Source organism: Budorcas taxicolor, chromosome 4 (genome assembly GCF_023091745.1).
Source record: "Budorcas taxicolor isolate Tak-1 chromosome 4, Takin1.1, whole genome shotgun sequence".
Classification (NCBI taxonomy): domain Eukaryota; kingdom Metazoa; phylum Chordata; class Mammalia; order Artiodactyla; family Bovidae; genus Budorcas; species Budorcas taxicolor.
This window is the reverse complement of record NC_068913.1, coordinates 50,032,604-50,038,529: the sequence shown is the minus strand read 5'-3', so window position 1 is coordinate 50,038,529 and position 5,926 is coordinate 50,032,604. Positions and strand designations below refer to the sequence as shown.

The following is a 5,926-nucleotide window of genomic DNA, read 5'->3' as shown; positions in this document are numbered from 1 at the left end:
AAAGGATAGGAGAGGACAACTGGGAAAATTTGACCAACATCTATAAATTAGGTAACGCTGTTATAAATGTTAATTTTCTAACATGTCTTCCCCTTTGTAGACAGTTCAGAGGAGCTTTCCATCAGTTCTTCAGAAGGTCTGGGCAGGAGAAAGCACCAGTTGTCCTTAGCAATTGTCAGCTCAGTTTTATATCCTTGTGTTGATTCTCCTTCCCTCCCTGTTCCCCTTCCCTGTCCTGCCCTATTGCTCCCCAAATCGTATTTCTAAACAAGCAACTTACAAGTCCCAGGAAAGATCGTGGCTGCAAGACCTGAATGTTTGGATGTGTTATGGATGTGAGGAAGAAGCTGATCTTGGGGCTTCTTTCATCTTACAACATTTCACCCTAATCACATATCCACACTAGTGCTTCTCTTGAAATTTCTCGAAAACGGGAGAATAATAAAATTGTGTATCCTTCACAACTACCTGGAGAACTTTCTCAGATACCAGCTGAAATCTACCATTGTTGAAGACAAAGTACAGCAAAGATGTGGTATTTGGCAAAATTGATATGAGGAACGTCATTTGACCAGGCTTTGGCTCAACTGGAATTCAGTGACCAAAAAACAGGGGCCTGAATAATGAAAGTGGTTCTCTTAAAAGCCCAAGATATAGCAGTGGGAGATCACAATTCAGATCCAACTTGTATATGGCTGAGTCCACTACTTCAGGGCAAGGCCAGTACTTGATACACCTCGACATCACCATGGGGGTGGCTTTGGGATCATGGGATTATTTTGTGAAGTTGCTGGATGGCCCCTCACCTCCACATGAGGCACCAAAGACAGTGTAACCCACACCAAAGAAGATATTCAGGAGTTTCAAAACCCAACCGTCACATTCACACTGTATGATGGGGGAATTCAGAATCCACAGTATATACTTTACTATTGGTTTTCTAAAAACAAACAAAAAATTAGTTTTTATGAAACAAAACGACTTACCAGTTGCAAAGTCTTCATTTTTCAGAGAACCAAGGCCAAGATACCTTCCAAGAAAACAATAAAAGGACACAACATTGAGACCATCATGGAAGCTCCAGGATGTCTGATAAGATTCTCCTCTGCTCTTTGTGCTCTCTGTCCCCCTTGCTCTTCTTTTTAATGGAAGGCTAAAATGGCCAGTCCTTTTTGAACAGTCTGCCCTAATTTTTCAACTTTCCTCTGCTCGCCCTCCTCTTCCCTGGCTCCATTTGTAGCTGGTAGCTCATCCTCACTAGGCTCTAGGCCAAAGCCAGCAGAAAACCGGCTGCTTAAACAGCCTTCCTGCTCCGGTTAAACAAACTCCCCCTGATTCGCTGCCGCCGTCACTGCCCTTGCCACTCTCCTCTCCTCTAACATCTGCATATCTGCGTTCACATGTAGCTCTGGCCACCCTTCCCTTCTGACCAGTAAAACTTCCACCGCAACCCCCTCATCTGTACCTTCAGGCCTTGCGGCTTTCCTCCAGAGCATCACCATTGACGTTTCAGCTTCTTTTCACACAACGCCACTCAGGCACTCATGCTCTTTGAACAAGGGTAGCGATGCTGTGGGGCAAATAGGGGAAATAATCAGTGAAGAAATAGTCCCTAAGGACTGTCTGTTTGACTTCTTCAAGACAACAATAATATATTGATTCACTTGGAAAATATTTTTTCAGCGCCTGATAGTGCTTCGGTGCCGGGAATACGGCAGTGAGTAAAACGGACAAAAGGCCCTGCCACATAGAGCTTACATTTCAGTGAATGAGGGTAACCGAGTGACAGAGTGGGGCTGAAGTGCTACATCTCTCTCCCTCTCTTTTTTTAATACCTTTTTTCCTCAATGGCAGGCAAAGACTCAGTCTATATCTTAAGAGCTAAACTTTATCAGTCTTACCACTCAAGCTTAGAATTTGTGTTTGACCCACTACCCACAAGCCACCGGGGTTCTCCTCTGTTGCCAGAAATGTTGATATCTAAATGGTCTTCAGCTGTAAACTATTAAAGGCTGTTCGACCTACCTTTCCCTGCCTCAGCTGGGACTGCACAACCTGAAGGGCAGAAATTGTCTCTTGGAGCAGGAGGGAGGCTCAGTTCTCCAGTGTTTTCACTCTGAGCTGCAGCTCTCTTTCATTGATGCCTCTTCTGTTTGTGGTTGAAAATATTCTCAGCTCTGTAACTTAATATTTATTATAACAACAGAAGAAAACTCCTTACATAACAGCCTGCTTTAAAACCATTGCTATTCTTCATGGAGAGACAGTTAGTTAATGAGACCATGAATACCTGTGATATCTGCGTTGGAAGCAGTTCAGCTTCAAAGATGGGTAAGCTGGTTCAGAACGAGGCCAAGGGAGAGACAGTCTTTCTTATTTCCCCTCATTCCCTGCAAAGATAATGGAAAATAACTGGTTACTTTTTCAGTTTGAGGTGCTCTCTCTTTGGGAATTTATTGTTGTTGTTTTTGAAGATAAAGAAATTTGTACTGCAGGCTCCAGGTATAATGCTATCTAACTTTTCTGTTTCAAACATCATCTTGGGGAGGGGCATTTCCATTTCTCAATGGGATTTTAACAGTAGAGAACTCTCCAGCTGATTCGTCTTTACAAGATACATCTTTCCAGGGCTTGCATTCTAACTACCCAAGATGATTTGAGGGGTGGAAGATCTCCATCAGGGAGATTTGGTCCTTGGAAATTTACCTTTACAGATCACTTATGTTGGATTAACAATTACCTTTTTGTTATTAACAGCTTCTTAAATATAAATATTTTCTGGAAGGAGGTGCAGGAAAGGAAAAATTATTTTCTCTCTATTCTTCTGGTTTCTTGGCTGAGAACCCCTAGTAATGAAAGACATATTAACAAGAGAAAAATGAATGTAATTACATATGTACCAGGTACACCTGGCATCTTTCTGACCCAGGGATCGAACTTGTGTCTCTTGCATTACAGGGGAATTCATTACCACCTGAGCCAAGATGGAAGCCCACAGAGTATCTTTTACATGGGAGATTTATCTCTCTTTCAGGAGGTCATATGTAGGTCAGACTGTTCTTGCACCAACTCTCAAGTACCTTAATTCAAAATAATCAGGATGCCAAAGTGGCATATTTGGAGGTGATGTATTCTGAATCCCCACAAAGGTAACAAATTGCTTTTTTTATGCATTAGTGAGTTCTGTCACATTAATTTCCTCAACTTGAAAGAAATGAGCAGAATGAGCCTTGAATATCTCTCTTTTGGGGAGGGAGGTATAAAGCCTTGAACTCTGTGAGGGATAGGCACTGAGACAAGGTATGAGAGTCCCAAGGACGAAAAAGGGTCTGGGTGGCCTTGTGTGATTATCAAGGATGTCAATAGGGTGATGTTGAGAGGATAGGGGAGGCCCTGGAGAATGTCTTTTCTGTCCTAAGGATTTTTGTAATAAAGTTTACTTCTTTATGTAATGTTCTAAGGAATTTTGGTTTTTCATTTTGTTTTCTTTTTTAAAAAATTTTATTGGAGTACATTTAGCTTACAGTATTACGTTCTGCATACAGCCAAGTGAATCAGTTATACATATACATATATCCACTTTTTTTAAGCTTCTTTTCCATATAGGTCATTAAAGAGTAGTGAATAGAGTTCCCTGTGCTATATAGTAGGTCCTTATTAGTTATCTTGTCCTAAGGATTTTGATGGCTCTCCTTCCTCTGTGGATATGTGTTGCTGCTTCTGGGAGTGAACCCCTCAGAACGCTACTCCCCAGGGTAAACTCTGTCTCTCAACCTTTTTACTCACTCTGAGTTAGTCCATACCGTAGAAGCTTATCTAGGTTTGAGAATAAGCAATACTGTAATGGCAATTTGGCTTGTGTATGGCTAATTTAACTTTGGTTTCCTCCAAAAGAAATGAAAAAGGCTAGCACAAAGGTTATAAACAAGGCAAGTTCACCAGAGTGTGAAAGCGTTCTCCATTGTCTCCTTTATCTTCTAGATGCCTTTCCAGAGTTCAGGGGGCTTGACAGTCTGCAAAATGCCTTTTACTCCCCAAGTCAGAAAAAACTTACTCTTGCAAACAAGGCAATAATTTTACTACCCAGGAAGTTGTTTCTCTCAAACTGCTTATCTGGGTTTACAGCCTTGAAATTCTTATTACATCAACCCAGGGACAGAGCTCCCCTTATCTGTACTTATGCTTCTGGGCTGAATTTTCCATTTATGTCCTAGGGATGATGACCACCACACATTCCTGACCTTCAGGGGGTGGGATGCACTTCTGTGAATAAGAGCAACTCCTTCTAGAGGGGACTTAATTGGACAGAGAAGAAGGAAAGTGTATTTATTGCCCTTTCTGGAATGAGGGAGCTTCTAATGCACCCCACAAGAGAGGGAGAGTTCCTGGCAGTATTTCTTTTAAAATTTACACTTTTAGGGTTAATGGAACATGACAAAACAAACTTACATACAGGTTGCTTTATAAAGCTTAAATTAGTTTCCCATGTACTGGTAGTAAGGATATTTATAATAAATTCTCTTTAATTTCATATATCTCAATTTCAAATTCTTGAATTTGTGATACTTTAGGAATACAGATTGCCTTTAAAATTGTGATTTTTAGAGCTGATTTGTTTTTCATATTGATAAACTTAAAAAAAATACCTTCAGCAGTCTAGGAAATTATCTTTTCTACTTAGAGGGTAAAGCCTTGATGACAGTTTGTCTTCTTTATAACTCCCCTATCTTTTTGGAGCAAGTTGTGATTGTGGGCAGATTATTCTGATACTATTGCTTTGTCTCTGCAATATTTTGCAGCTGAAAAGTTTTTTCTGTTATCATTAAACATGTATCCTTGCTAAACATGTGGTGGTAGTTCTCTAGATATAAATGAGTTCTTTAGATTCTATTATTTCATGTCAATAGCTCTTACATTTTAGTGTGCATTAACATCACCTGGGCAGATTTCTAAAATGTACATATCTGAGTGTTACTCACAGGGGCTAAGACTGAGTAGCCTGGGGGGGAACCCAAGGAGCTGCATTTTAAGCTTTGCCTGAGAGCGTCATTCTAGGTGTAAATCAGTGCCTTAGAGCTGATTTCTCAACCTCAGCACTATTGTCATTTTGGTTGGATGAATATTTGCTGTGGGAACTGTTCTCTGCATTGTAGGACTCCACCTGCAATGTGGGAGACCTGGGTTTGATCTCTTGGTTGGGAAGATCCCCTAGAGAAGGGAACGGTTACCCACTCCAGTATTCTGGCCTGGAGAATTCCACGGACTCCATGGGTTCACAAAGAGTTGAACATGACTGAGCAACTTTCACTTTCAACTTTCAACTAGCCTCTGCCCACTAGATAAATGCCAGTAGCATTCCCACCCATCGTGGCAAACAAAAATGTCTCCAGACATTTTGTTCTTCCTCATTCAAACATCCTAGCCACTTAAGTATTCTCAAGAGTGTGGATTCTTATGGGACTCTGGTCCAAACTTAGTTTTCTCAGAACTCTGTAGGATAAAATTAATCTTTTGTCATGGAGGGCTCAAGCTAAGGGCTCTCAAACCATTTCCAGCCCTCAGACAGTTCTTATTTGGCCATATTTTTCTTGTAATTATTAAAATCAGTTGCTAATGTTTACAATTTGGGGTAAAGCTATTTCTGGGTTTGCTTGAAAATTCAGAATTTCTGACCACACCAGTTCTCACTGGTGTGAGGTAAGAACCAGCTGGACCAAGGGAACAGCTGCAGTAGAGACCCAAAAGTGCTCTCCAGTTTCCTGAATCCTCGGCTGGCTCCTAGAGGTACTGGATTTGCAATTCCTGGTTTAGAAACTCGCTACTGACTGAGAATGGGGCACTCCATATAGAATAATTTTGCTAGGGTTGGCAGCATTAAAAAAAATTTTTTTAAAAATTTATTTATGGCTGCTCTGGGTCTTCACTG

General features: G+C 41.0%; 1 pseudogene; it reads left to right on the top strand.

Annotated features, from left to right (window-relative positions):
- The first annotated feature begins 329 nt into the window (after positions 1–329).
- Positions 330–4,009, top strand: LOC128046268 (39S ribosomal protein L22, mitochondrial-like; annotated as a pseudogene).
- The last annotated feature ends 1,917 nt before the right edge of the window (positions 4,010–5,926 follow it).